We start from the raw sequence: 15,311 nt of genomic DNA on the forward strand, positions 1-15,311 counted from the left end.
ATTTGTGTAACACTTCTCATTTTTAAAAGCCTCCTTCCATAACTCTTCTCTCTCTCTCTCTCTCTCTCTCTCTCTCTCTCTCTCTCTCTCTCTCTCTCTCCATATATATGCACACATATGTCTATATTAGACACCGATGCCCTAAGACTCAAGATAAACTGCTCAACTTGGCACTTATATTTAGGCACTGACTATTCATCTGAACCTAGCCTTGCTTCCATGCTTCCTATCCTTCCAGAAGCCAGTCTGTTATCCTGTAGATTCCTTTCTTGGGTTTTTACTTAGCAAGTGCTAAACAGGTAAAAGAGGTGCTTAAATTCTAATAATAGGCTGTTTACTTTTTATTTTTTTAGCCCAGGACTAGTTTTCCTGAGTTATTTAGAGGAAAGCCTTTGAAATGGGGTAATTTGTAGTTTTTCTCAATATTTGAATACCCTGAAACTATTAGGACATTACACTACCCAACACCTAGGAGTGTGCCTGTGAGTCTGGCCCAGCTCTGAGGAGGAGTGATAAGGCCATTTAAAGGCACTTTGTTGTTATACTGCATTTGTAAAAAACAGAGCTTTTATTTCTCAAAAATGGTGTTCTAATTATAGATTGTATTAATTCTTGGTTTTTGTTAACTTTTGTAACCCCAGCACTTAGACCAGTGCCTGGCACATTTCAGGAACTTTATGAATATTTGTTGAATGGATGTAATACTTAAATCACCCAAAACCAATAGTATCCCCTCAATATAATCTAGTGGTATGGAGTATGGGGATAGCTGGAGCTAGTTTGGGAAAGTTATTATAACTTTAGAGTCTTCCAAATCCTGTCTCAGTTTGCTTTTCCAAGAGCCAAGATTAAAACCTAAAAGTGCCAGACTCTCCCAGGCTCAGATCCTTAAAATTTGTTCTCTAATTCTGACCAAGAAATGCATATATGGGCACAGTCAATAAACTGTTTGGCTAGATCAAATGGAAAACACAAATGTGATGGACAAATATGGCAGTTTAGTATTTAAAAAGAACCCTAGGCCCTGACTGTGTGACCTTGGATAAGTCATTCTATCATTCTGGGCTTCAGTCTCCTTCCCTGTTTAATAAAGGCAAATGGCCACTCTATCTACCACACATAGTTGTTTAGAAGATATGAGAACCTGTAAAGACATTCACTGCCAGAGATTTTCTCTTTTTAATTTATTTTTATTTGTTTATTTATTGAATTTATTGGGATGACATTGGTTCACAACACCATACAGATTTCAAGTGTACAACTCAATAAAACATCATCTGCCCTCTGCATCATGCCCATTGCCCCAAGCAAAGTCTCTTTCTGTCCCCCAACCCCCCCCTTTTATACTCTACTCTGCCCAAAACTGCATCTGTGATTACACTGTGCTCCTGATGTGACATGTAGCAATGATTCTATGGAATATGCAGTCTGTTTCTAGTCTACTTGGTGGCTTGAGTGGTGGAACTGACATCATTGCAGGGGATAGATGCAAATGATATTCTAAAAGCAACAAGGTTTTCTATATTTGAATGAAAAATTCCTCTCATGAAGTTAGAGCCTCCCCATATGCTCAGCTACCCATCAGTAGCCAAAGACTTTACTGCAAAAATGAATATTCCATGTTAATGTTGTGCCATCTTGCTCCCTTACAGCAAGAAGAATTTTTATCTCCTTATTATTGCTTCATGAATTTCTGCAAATATTTCTATGCCAGCCATTAAATGCAGACCCTTTTTGCCTTCAAAACCCTGCTTAAAATTCATCTTTTGAGTGTATTTAATCCATTAACAAAGATTTGCTAAGCACCTATTTGAGGTAGGCCCTGTGGGGGCTAAGACAGGTCTCTCCTTTCTTTGAGGAGAATTGGCTATAATCTGGGGGAAATGAGACCCTCGCACAGAATGGGGAAATAATTAGCAATTGTGAGTCCCACATATCCAGTGCCAGAGTACTTGTATAAGCAGAGTGTCCTGGTGGGAGCATTGGGAGAAGGCAGGGTCAGGAGAAGGAACTTGAGCTGGGCTTTGAAGAATGTGCTGATTTTAAATAGGCAAAGGGGAAGAGAAAGGGAAGTAATGTCAGCAAAAGGCAAAGAGGCAGGAATATAGATGTTTATTCTAGACAATGAGAGTTGCTGTTATGCAGAGGCAGAATTTTGTCAAGCCCTAGCAACGACACAGCTGAAATGGGAGTTTAGGGCCAGATTGGAGGACCTTGAATGTCAGGCTAAGGAGTTGGGTTACTGTTCTGTATTCAATGGGAAGTTATTAAGGGTTCTTGTACAAAAGAATCACCTGATGGGATCCAAATTTAAGCACATTCATCTAACCACAGTATGCCTAGTGGCCCTGGAGTTGGGTCAAAAAGGTGATGGCAGCATCAGCCAGGCTGGTGGGAGAAGAATCTCTGACTTTTAGCTGGTCTATTACTCTGCCACTCCAGAAATCTCAGTCTCCATGTGTCTAGTTCTATGAAGCTGAATTTTGGATCTTTCAGTAGCTAGTAATGTTAAGAGAGTATGGAATTTTTGAGTCAAACTTGGATTTGAATTTCAAACCTACCACTCAGTTATAATGTGAATTTGGGCCAGTCATCCAATCTCTCTGTTAAATGCCTTCATTTGTTTTTTTTCATCTGTGAAATGTTTATAATACTGACCTCACACAGAAGTTAATAAGAAAGTGTGGTACATAGAAGATAAATGTTCAGCCAATGTTCCTTTCTTGCCTCCTGCTCTAGTTAGCTGTGTGTGGCCCTTTTGCATATCTTTCTATGGGGGATTTGCCTCATGTAAAATGAAAGAAATGTTCCTTCTGGAACATCTAGAAGAAAAGTCCTTACTTATCCAGTAACACATCTGACCAGTCCTCCTTTTTCCTTCCTCTTACTCTACTAGGGGAGAAATCCAATCATTCTATCAACAAATATTTGTTGAGAGTCTATTATGTGTCAGGAACTGTTCTTGGTTTGGTAGATAAAACAGTGACCAAAAACAGACAAAAATCTCTGCCCTCATGGAACTGATATTCTAGGTGTGGCTGTACGGAGTTACACAATAAAATAAACCCATATACAATATGTCAGATGGTGATAAGTGCTAAGAATAAAAACACAGCAAAGGAATGGGAAGGATAGTAATGATATATTGGTCAATAAAAGGTTGATAAGGTGACGTCTAAGAAGAGACTTAGAAGAAGTAAGAGAGAACCCTATATTTTGGAGAATAGCATTTCAGGCAGAAGGATAGGGGAGCATGATTTTCAAGTTCAAAAAATAGCAAAGAGGTCACTTGTGTCTGGAGCAGAGTACAAGAATAGCAGTAGGAGAGGAGCCCAGAGGTGACCACTGATCAGATCATGCAAGGCATAAGCACATTTGAGGGGAAAAGAGCTTTGGTTTTGGTCATGTCAAGTTTAAAATCTCTATTACACATCCAAGTAGAAATGAACAGGAGGAAGTTGAATATACAAATCATGAGTTCAAGAGAGGGTGATGGGAACACAAGGGTTGCATCTCAAATTTTAAGAATACAACAAAAGGAGGCAGGCATTTGGCAAGGGCAAAAGTATGTAGATGCTTTTGTGTATTTCTGTCATTTTTTAATACTGTTACATGTTTTCCTCTCATCTCCTTTTGATACAAGTCTTTTAGACAGCAGGACCTAGCATTTACCATGCATTTATTATCTGCCAGACACTTTGACATATAGTATCCCATTTAAGTACAGCTATCTTTACAAAGTACATGCTGTCATTTCTGTTTTACAGATGATAAAATTGAAGCTCTGCAAGACAGGCAAAAATTACTTGTCCTGAGTCACACAGTTGATAAGTGAATATGCTGGGATTCAAACCTGAATCCAAGTCCTAAGCCCACATTCCTCCTGATTATCTGCTTATCCCTAAGTGGGTCAGAGAGTTGTCTCTGTGACCTATGTTTCAATCATTTGTTCTGTGGATTAACCAGAGCTAAGAAGTATTTAAAATAAGTTCCTGCCTAACTCGTTATCATATTCCACCAGAGGTTGTCAACTCACTTTTAATGTTTATTATTCAGGTGTTGTCAACTAATATTATTTTAATTTTAGGCCCAGACAAACAAAATTAGGAAGGGAAACTTGATGCAACAGAAATCCAATGAAGCACTACAAACCAAAGGTATTTAAATTTCTGAGTTATTTAATTTTTGGAATTATCCACAACTCTAACACTATACAAATAAAACGATGATCACACAGTTGTCAGGTGGCTCAATTTCTTTCAATAATGTGTTGTACAGCTCTGCACACAGTAGGTGCTTCATAAGTGGGACCTACCGGCAATGCTTGGCCCAGTTACCCTTTTGGAAATCTAGGTAGTCTAGGTTATATTAGCAGGCTTTATGACCCATTTATTTGACAAACAATACTGGTGCCTACTATCTGGCAGGTACTATGCTAGGTACTGGGACTACCAAAATGGAAATAACGTGGTTTTTACCATCAAGGAGCTCAAGGTTTAGTGGTGAAAAAGCTTGTGAAAAATTAAATAACAACAATTTAATAAGGAATATCATTGAGATATGCTAAGGATGCAGAGTAGGTATAAAGAAAAATATGTTTGAAGTGCGTTGTGGGGCCATACCAGAGGAAATACGTGACTTGTTTATTGAAGAATACATCAGGTTTCAAGGTGGGGGGCATTCCTGGCCACCCTGCCACACACACACACACACACACACACACACACACACACACAAAACAGTTTTTGTGAAGACACAGAAATGTGAGATGTCAACAAATTTAGTATTTGGGAATATGGTTTCCTTATAGGATGATGGAAGATGAGGTTGAAGAGACAGATTATAGATCATGCTAAGGAGCTGATTGTTTTATCCTACAGTAAATGGGGCCATAAAGGTAAGATAAATGAGTGACAAGGACAGGTAAGAGACTAGAGGAAGGAGATGGGGATGACTGTGTAGAACTTGGTTGATCATGCTTGTCTCAAGGGGGCAGTTGGCTAGCTGACTGAAGCCATATGGGAATGTGGATCCACTATTAGAAGTTTTCTGATTTTTTTAAAAAATAGAGAATCAGGGAATCTGGATTTTTTAAATGTAAAATCTTCTGATTTCTAAAAGCTGGCAATTAATTATTTTAATTCAAACACACATCTGTTTGCTGGATGTGACTTGGAGGCTGTCATTTTCAGACCGCTCCTATATGAGATGGGATACTTACAGAAGCATAGAAGCTAACTGAATTAACACTCTAAAAAATAACCATGGAGATGAGAAAATGGCAGCCGAATAGACAGACCTATCATGCACCTTGTCCCAGTGAAAGACTGGAAATAAAAATTAAATTGAAGAACATTCACATGGAATTACCAATTGAAGTCCAGCAAAGGAGGAGACATATCAAGGAAGGACAGAAAACACACAGAGACTGGTAGGAAAGTCAAGGTCATGGGAGGAGCTGACCCAGCTTTCAGGGGTGGCAGGCCCACAGGCCAGTAGTCTAAGAGGGAGCTCCTGGAAATGGGAGGGTTTGTGCCCTCAGAATATAGAGGCCCGAAACTCAGGCTGGGCTCCACAACCTGGAGCACCAGAGCCAAGACCAGCAGCCCACGTAACATCCAGCCATGAAAGGCAGCAGGGCTGCTGACTTCAGTGTACTCTGGAGCTGGTAGACCTGAACAAGGTAGAGAGAATGCCACAGTTTTGTGTTATTTTTTTTAAACCCGGAGCACAGGAGTTTTCATTTGCATCTACTCCATAACTCAAATAAGGGGCATTCCTAGAGCACCGAGCTCAGGAGATCTAAGAGACTGCACCACTGGGTCACACAAAACACCTATTACATAAGGCCACCCCACAAAGTCTGGGAGGAATAGCAGTTTGATCTAATACATAGAAACAAATACAAAGGGACAGCAAAAATGGGGACACAAAGAAACAACCCCTAAATTAAGGAAATGGAGGAATCACCAGAAAAGGAACTATGAAATGGAGACAATTTGTCAGATAAAGAATTCAGAGTAATGGTAATAAGGATGCTCAAACAATTCAGTGAGAACTACAAGCAATTTAATGAGACTTATAAGGAAGTTAATGAGAATTATAAGGGTCTTACTGAGAGCTACACCAACTTGAAAAGAGAGGTTGAAACATTAAATAAGAATCAATTGGAAATGAGGAAAGACATAGCTGAACTAAATAACACCCTGGAAGGATTCAGCAGTAGATTAGAAGAAGCTGAGGACCAAATAGTGAATTAGAAGACAGAGTAGAAAAAAAACACCCATTCAGAGCAGCAAATGGAAAAAAATTAAAAAGTAAGAGGAGAGTTTAAGGGAACTCTGGGACAACATGAAATGTAACAACATTCACATTATAGGGGTGCCAGAAGGAGCAGAATCTGAGCAAGGAACAGAGAACCTGTTTGAAGAAATAATAGCAATTTCCCTAAACTGATGGAGGAAAAAGTCACTCAAGTTCAGGAAACATGGAGAGTCTCAATCAAAATGAACCCCAAAAGACCCACACCTATGCACATACTAATTAAAATGGCAAACATTAAAGACAAAAAAAGAATCTTAAAGGCTGCAAAAGAGAGACAGACAATTACCTATAAGGAAGCTCCCATTAGACTGTCATATGACTTATCAATAGAAACAGTTCAAGCCAGAAGGGAATGGCATGAAATATACAAAGTAATGAAAACCATGGGACTGAACCCAAGACTACTTTATCCAGCAAGGCTATCTTTCAAAATTGAAGATGAAATAAAAAGCTTCACAAATAAAAAGGCTAAAAGAGTTTATTGCCACCAAACCAGCAATGCAAGAGACACTACAAGGATAAGCATAAGAAGAAATAGAAATAAAGAATGCATGCATAAAGAATGGCAACAAATAAGTACCTATTAACAATAACCTTAAATGCAAATGACTTAAAAGCTATAATCAAAAGACATAGAGTAAATGAATGTATAATAAAAACATGACCCATATATAGACTGTCTACAAGAGACTCACCTCAGAACAAAGGACTCACACAGAATGAAAGTGAGGGATGAAAAAAATTTTCCAGGCAAATAGAAATGAAAACAAAAAAAAGCTGGGGTAGCAATACTCACATCTGACAAAACAGACTTCATAGTGAAGGCCATAACAAGAGATAACGAAGGACACTTCATAATACTAAAAGGATCGATCCAACAAGAGGATATAACTCTGATAAACATATAAGCACCTAATACAGGAGCATCAAAATATATTTTAAAAATTCGGGAGGATTTTAAGGGAGAGATAAACAGAAATATAATCCTAGTAGGGGAATTTAACACCCCATTGACATCACTAGATAGATCTACGCAGAAAATAAACATGGAAACAGTGATCCTAAATGACACACTAGTTCAGATGGAATTAATTGATATTTTTGGAACATTTCACCCCAGGGCTACAGATTATACATTCTTCTCAAGTGCACATGGGACATTTTGTTTTTTCTTTCTTTCTTTTTTTTTTTTTAAAAAAAAATCTTTATGGTTGAAAGTATTATATATGTCCCCTTTTTTTCTGCCACTGATCTCTTCTAGCAGGCCCAAACCCCCACCCTAGGCCTTCACCACCCCATTGTACATGTCCAGGGGTTATGCATACATGCATACAAATTCTTTGGTTTAATTTGTTACCATCCACCCACCCTCCCCCACCTTCCCTCTGTTTGAAGCTTCTATGTCTCTGGATCTATTTTGTTTATCAGTTTATTTTGTTCATTAGATTGCACATATGAGTGAGATCATGTGATACTTGTCTTTCTCTCACTAACTTATTTTGTTTAGCATAATATTCTCCAGGTCCCTCCATGCTGTCTCAAATGGTAAGAGTTCTTTTTTTACAGCTGCATAGTATTTCATTGTGTACATGTACCCCAGCTATCTTATGCACTCATACACTGTTGGGCAATTGGGCTGCTTCCAGATATTAGCTATTATAAATTGTGCTGCTGTGAACATAGGGGTGCACACATTCTTTCTGATCGATGTTTCAGATTTCTTAGGATATATTCCTAGAAGTAGGATCACTGGGTCTAATGGCAGTTCCATGTTTAATTTCTTGAGGAAACTCCATTATGTTTTCTATAATGGCTGCACCAATATGCATTCCCACCAGCAGTGTACTAGGGTTCCCTTTTCTCCAAATCTTTGTCAGCACTTGTCATTTGTTGAGTTGTTGGTAGCCATTCTGACAGATATGAGGTGATACCTCATTGTCATTTTAATTTGCATCTCTCTGATGATCAATGACTTTGAACATTTTTTTATATGTCTGTTGGCCACCTGCATGTCCACTTTGGAGAAGTGTCTATTTAGGTTCTTTGTCCATTTTTAAAATGGATTATTTTCTTCCTTTTGTTAAGTTGTATAAATTCCTTATATATTTTGGATATTAACCCTTTATCAGATGTGTCATTGGCGAATATGTTCTCTCATACAGTGGGCTCAGTTATCATTTTGTTGATGCCTTTTTTTTCTGTGCAGAAGCTTTTTTATTTTGATGTAGTCCCATTTGGTTATTTTCTCCTTAATTTCCTTTCCCCTAGGAGATGTATCTGTAAACATATTGCTACGAGAGCCATGTCTGAGATTTTGCTCCCTATGGTTTCTTCTAGGATTTTTATAGTTTCATTAATTACATTTAAGTCTTTTATCCATTTGAAGCTTATTCTTGTGCTTGGTATAAATTGTCTAGTTTCATATTTTTGCATGTATCAGTCTAATTTTCCCAACACCATTTATTGAAGAGACTGTCTTGACTCCATTATATGATCTTATCTCCTTTGCCAATTATTAATTGAGCATAATGTCTTGGGTTGATTTCTGGAGTCTCTGTTCTGTTCCATTGATCTATATGCCTGTTTTGTGCCAATACCAGGCTGATTTATTACAGTGGCTTTGTAGTATAACTTGTTATCTGGTATTGTGATCAGTGCAACTTTGTTTGTTTTTCTCAATATTGCTGCGACTATTTGGCGTCTTTTCGGTTCCATATACTTTTTTGTAGTGTTTGTTCTAGATCTATGAAATATGCTGTGGGTATTTTAATAGGGATTTCATTGAACCTGTAGATTGCCTTGGGTATAGTACGTACATTGTAATGTTGATTCTACCAGTCCATGAACACAGTATATTCTTACACCTGTTTATATCTTCCTCTATCTCTTTTAACAACGTCCTGTAGTTTTCTGAGTACCAGTCTTTTACTTTCTTGAATAAGTTTATTCCTAAGTATCTTAATTTTTTGCAATGTTATGTGGGATTATTTGTTTAGTTTCTCTTTCTGAGAATTCATTATTGGTGTATAAAAATGCCATCGATTTCTGGGTGTTAATTTTGTATCCTGCTCCATTACCAAATTCATTTATTAAATCTAGTAGTTTTTTGGTGGAGTCTTTAGGATATTCTATATACCATTTCATGTCATCTGCGAATAATGAGAGTTTTACTTCATCCTTTCCAATTTGGATGCCTTTTATTTCTTCTTCTTATCTGATCCTTGTGACTAGGACTCCCAGTAATTTGTTGAATAAGAGTGGTGAAAGTGGACATCCTTGTCTTGTTTGTTTTTAGGAAAAATGGTTTTTAGCTTTTGCCCATTGAGTAGAAGTTTGCTGTAGGTTTGTCATATTGGCCTTTATCATGTTGAAATATGCTCCTTCTATTCCCACTTTGCTGAGAGTTTTTATCAAAAGAGTATATTGGGCCCAGCCAGCGTGGCTCCATTGTTGAGCTTTGACCTATGAACCAGTAGTTCAAGAGTTCGACTCCCAGTCTGGACATATGCCCGGGTTGAGGGCTCAAGCCACAGTAGGAGGCTTGCAGGAAGCAGCTGATCAATGATTCTCTCTCATCATTAATGTTTCAATCTCTCTCTCCCTCACCAGTCCTCTTTGAAGTCAATAAAATATATTTTTTTAAATGGGTGTTGGATTTTGTCGAATGCATTTCTGCATCTATTGATATGATCATGTGATTTTTGTCTTTCATTATGTTTATGTGATGTGTCACATTTACTGTTTTGTGAATATTGTACTGTTATGCCCAGATTTCAAGATCCCCAACAGACCACGCGAGGGAGCCAGCCGTGTCCAATGCAAAAGCAAAGAGTCCTTTATTTCAAACTCGAGTCTGGCTCCCCTACCCTCCTTACCGACACAGCAGCAGGTGGCAGAGAGAGACCTAGCCCGATGGGAAGAGGAGTTTTATAGGGGGGTGGAGTAAGGGATGGAGAGGTGACTGTGGGTCCTGCCGATTGGCCAGGTGCAAGTTGGTGTCTCGTTACACAGGATGTGGTCATCTCCATGGCGTGCACTTCCCTTGATTATCATTGGTTAGTCCAGAGAAATCCTGGGTGTGGCTAGCAGAGGATTGGGCTTCCAGGAAGAAGCCTTGCCAAGCACATGGCTCTGCCCAAAAATGGAGGACCCAGGGTAAGATGGAGGACGTAGTCCTCACCTTTTCATTCCCCCTTTGTCTTGGAACTTCCGGCTCAATCATGAGACGGACTGCATTTCTATTCCACCGTTGCTAGAGGCCCATACTGGGCACACAGAACTATCAACTGAACTATCCCTATAAGCTTAACAAATGGTCCGGTGGAAGGGAAAGAAATCATTTTAGATTTAACAACTTCTATTGAAATAGGATTTTTCTTTTTAAAATTCCTCCATGGCTATTAAAAAGCCAAATCAAGATTAATTTATCTACTGTCCTGATGTTTCCATAAACACAACAAGAATGGTAACTGACTACCTTTGCTGGAATTTCATGGTTGAACCTTAATGTGCCCCATAGGGCCAGGAAGCCAAGCCACCCAGCTGCCATCAGGCCTGCCTGCAGTATCTGCTGAGTTAGGTGAATCCCTCATCTGTAGCAACTCCACCTGAGCCCACGCTCCAGGCTTTAAGGCCGATCTCAGTAGCCCTCCTACTCGTTGTGGCCCAGAGTGTGTGGGGGTTCCGCAGGGATGCAGAGGCATCTTTACTGCTCCCCTTCTACTCTTACCAACCGCCAGTGATGGTAGGGCATGGGCCTGACGCTCCAGCGCCAGCCATCTTCAGGGCTCCCAAGCAGGATACCAGGCTTTCTTCGTGGCATTCTTACTGGCTTCAAGTCTTTAGAGCTCAGACAGGGCTCTTTAAAACATGATACTCCAGTCAAAGTTTTCTGTTATTAAAACCACTATTAGGAACCAGTCTTATTGAATATATGCAAAGAAATGTATTGCCATGACTTATTTAGCATTGCCAGATTTCGGAGGAATTACATAAGGAGAAAAACATACTGACCTACTCTAAGATTTTCTGACTTTCCTTGCTAATTCCTTTTTATGGATTTAAAACAAAACAGTAACTGTTGGCATAAAACCTTCTTTCTATGCATAACCATGCCTCAGACCTTCTATTCTAAACCGGCTTTTTCCAGCTTTACTACCCCTGACATGGGCATGGTGACTCAGGCCTGCAAGACAGTATTACAGTCTGCCAACTGTTAGCTGTCTCTCAACAGAGACCAAAACCTGATGGGCACCCTTCCCTGCCCAGTTGGGCACCTGCCCTCTTGGCAGCTAGACACCCTTTACTTTTTGGGGTCACCCCACACAGTTCCCTTCCAGGACAGCCAACATACATTCAAATCTGCAAAAGAATCAAAGGTTAATATAACATATCAATACAATGAAACATAATATTGGCATCATGGCCGCTTCAGGCAGCCCAATTTTCTGCTACTAAACATGTGATCCTATAAATTGTCCTTGTCTCTTTTGGAGCCATGTCCGGGAAGAAGCCTTGCTGAGCACATGGCTCTGCTCAAAAATGGAGGACCCAGGGTAAGATGGAGGGCGTAGTCCTCGCCCTTTCAATACCAGCCTTGCACCCCTGGAATAAATTCCACTTGACCATGGTGTATGATATTTTTAATGTATTGTTGGATCCGATTTGCTAATATTTTGTTGAGGATTTTAAGATAGATCTTCAGCCAGGATATTGGCCTGAAATTCTCTTTTTTTGTAAGGGTTCTTTTTTTCTGGTTTTGGAATTAGGATAATGCTGGCCTCATAAAAAGAGCTTGGAAAATTTCCTTCCTCTTGAATTTTTTGGAATACTTTGAGAAGTACAGATGTTAGTTCTTCTTTGAATGGTTGGTAAAACTCCTCTGTGAAGCCATCCGGACCAGTTCTTTTGTTTGCTGAGTGTTTTTTGATTACTGCTTCTATTTCATCAGTAGTTATTGGCCTATTCAGGTTTTCTGATTCTTCCAAATTCAGTTTTGGAAAATTGTATTTTTCTAGGAATTTGTCCATTTCATCCACATTGTCCAACTTGGTGGCATATAGTTGCTCAGAGTATTTTGTTACAATGTTTTGTATTTCTGTGATTTCAGTTGTTACTTCTCTGCTTTCATTTCTGATTGTATATATTTGGGTCCTCTCTCTTTGATGAGTCTGGTTAATGGTTCATCAATTTTATTCATCTTTTCAAAGAACCAGCTCTTTGTTTCATTGATCTTTTGTATTGTTTTGGGGTTTTTTGGGGTTTTTTTTTTTTTTTTTTTTTTTTTTTTTGGTCTCCATGTCACTTATTTCTGCTCTGATCTTTATTATCTCCTTCCTTCTATTTACTCTCAGCTTCTCTTGTTCTCTTTATAATTCTTTAAGTTGTATGGTTAAATAGATTATTTTTAATGTTTCTTGTGTTTTTTTTTGTTTTGTTTCAGTTAGGCCTGTACTGCTATGAACTTCCCTCTCAGGATTGCTTTTGCTGTGTCCCGGAGATTTTGGGTTGTTGTGTGTTCATTTGCATTTGTTTCTAAGAAGTTTTTATGTCTTCCTTGATCTCATTGGTTATCCATTTATTGTTTAATGACATGCTATTCAGCCTCCAAATGTTTGAATTTTTTTAGTGTTTTTACTGTAGTTGATTTCTAATTTCCTTCCATTGTAATCTGAGAAGATGCTTGATATGATTTTAATCTTGTTGAACTTTTAGAGACTTACTTTGTGTTCTAAAATGTGGTCTATCTTCGAGAATGACCTATGTTTACTTGATAAGAATGTATATTCTGCAGTTTTGTGGTCAAATGTTCTATAAAAATCAATTAAATCCATCTGATTCAGTGTATCATTTAGAGTCACTGTTGCTTTGTTAATTTTTTGTCTGGAAGACCTATCCAGTGAAGTGAATGGGGTTTTAAAGTTCCCTACTAGGATTGTACTTCTGTCAATCTCCCTCTTAACATCCTCTAGAAGTTATTTATATATATATATATATACATATATTTAGGTGCTTCTATATTGGGTGCATATATGTTTACCATGGTTATAGCCTCTTTTTGGATTGATCTCTTTAGTATAATGTAGTGACCTTTGTTGTCTATTGTGATGGCCTTCATTCTGAAGTCTATTTTGTCAGACATGAGTATTGCTACACCAGCTTTTTTTTTTTTAATTTCCATTTGTATGGAAAATTTTTTCTATCTCTTCATTCTCATCCTTTGTGAGTCTTTTGTTCTGAAGTGGGTCTCTTGTAGACATCATATAATTGGGTCATGTTTTTGTATTCATTTAGCTACCCTATGTTTTTTGATTGGAGTATTTAATTCATTTAAGTTTATTATTGATAGATACTTATTTATTCCCATTTTATTTCTGTATGTTCATGTTTCTCTCTCTCTCTCTCTCTCTCTCTCTCTCTCTCTCTCTCTCTCTCTCTCTGTCTCTCTTTCTCTTTCCTCATTACAGCATTCCTTTTAGCATTTCTTAAAGTGCTGGTTTGGAAGTGATTTACTCTTTTACCCTCTTTTTGTCTGGGAAACTCTTTATTTCACCATCTATTTTGAATGATCACCATGCCGTATATAGTAATCTTGGTTTCAGGTCCTTGCTTTTCATTATCTTGAATATTTCATGCCATTCCCTTCTGGCCTATAGAGTTTCTGATGAGAAATCAGCTGACAACCTTATGGGAACTCTTTTGTAGGTAACAAGTTGCTTTTCTCTTGCTGCCTTTAAGATTCTCTCTTTGACTTTAATTTTTTGGCATCTTAATTAGGATGTGTTTGGACATGTGCTTGTTTGGGTTCTTCTTGCTTGGGACTCTGTATGCCTCCTGAAGTTCTGTGACTTTTTCCTTCACCAGGTTAGGGAAGTTTTCTGCCATTATTTCTTCAAACACATTCTCTATACCTTGCTCACTTTCTTCTACTTCTGGAATTCCAATTATGTAAATACTAGAGGCCCGGTGCACAAAAATTTGTGCACTCGGGGGGGGGGGGGGTGTCCCTCAGCCAGGCCTGTGCCCTCTTGCAGACTGGGACCCTTGGGGGATGACCACCTGTTGGCCTAGGCCCACTACCTGGGGGATTGGGACTAAGCTGGTAGTCAGACATCCCTCAGATGCTGCTGAGCATCTTTGCAGCCTGGGAGCTCTTGGGGGATGTCCATTTGCCAGCAAGGAGCAGGCCTAAGCTGCAGTCGGACATCCTTAGTGCTGCTGAGGAGGCAGGAGAGGCTCCCACCACCACCGCTGTACTGGCAGCTGGCAGCCTGACTTGTGGCTGAGCAGAGCTCTCCCTGTGGGAGCGCACTGACCACCAGGGGACAGCTCCTGCATTGAGCATCTGCCACTTGGTGTTCAGTGTGTGTCATATTGACCAGTCATACCCATTTGTTCTGCTGTTAGGGTCAATTTGCATATTATCCCTTTATTATATAGGATAGAAGCCTGGTGCATGGGTGGGGGCCAGCTGGTTTGCCCTGAAGGGTGTCCCGGATCACGGGGGGTCCCACTGGGGTGCCTGGCCAGCCTGGGTGAGGGGCTGAGGGCTGTTTTCAGGATGGCCACACCCCCTTCAGGGAAGGGGGTCCTCCTGGGTTGCCTGGCCAGCCTGGGTGAGTAGCTGATGGCTGTTTGCTGGCTGGCCACAGCCCCTTCAGCATGGGGGTCCCCGCTGGGGTGCCTGGCCAGCCTGGGTGAGGGGCTTATGGCTGTTTGCAGACTGGCCAAGGCCCCCAGTGAGGACCCTCACCCCATGAGGGTGTGGCCATCCTAGGTGAGTGGCTGATGGCTGTTTGCAGGCTGGCCACAGCCCCTTCAGGGTGGGGGTTCCTGCTGGGGTGCCTGGCCAGCCTGGGTGAGGGGCTGATGGCTGTTTGCAGGCTGGCCACGGCCCCCAGTTACCCAAGGTCCCAGTGGAGGCTGGCTGGAAGCAGGTATCAGGGATTTATTTAGCTTCTATAATTGAAACTTTGCTGCGTTTTGTG

The sequence above is a fragment of the Myotis nattereri genome (assembly GCF_964212035.1).
Source record: "Myotis nattereri genome assembly, chromosome: X".
Classification (NCBI taxonomy): Eukaryota; Metazoa; Chordata; class Mammalia; order Chiroptera; family Vespertilionidae; genus Myotis; species Myotis nattereri.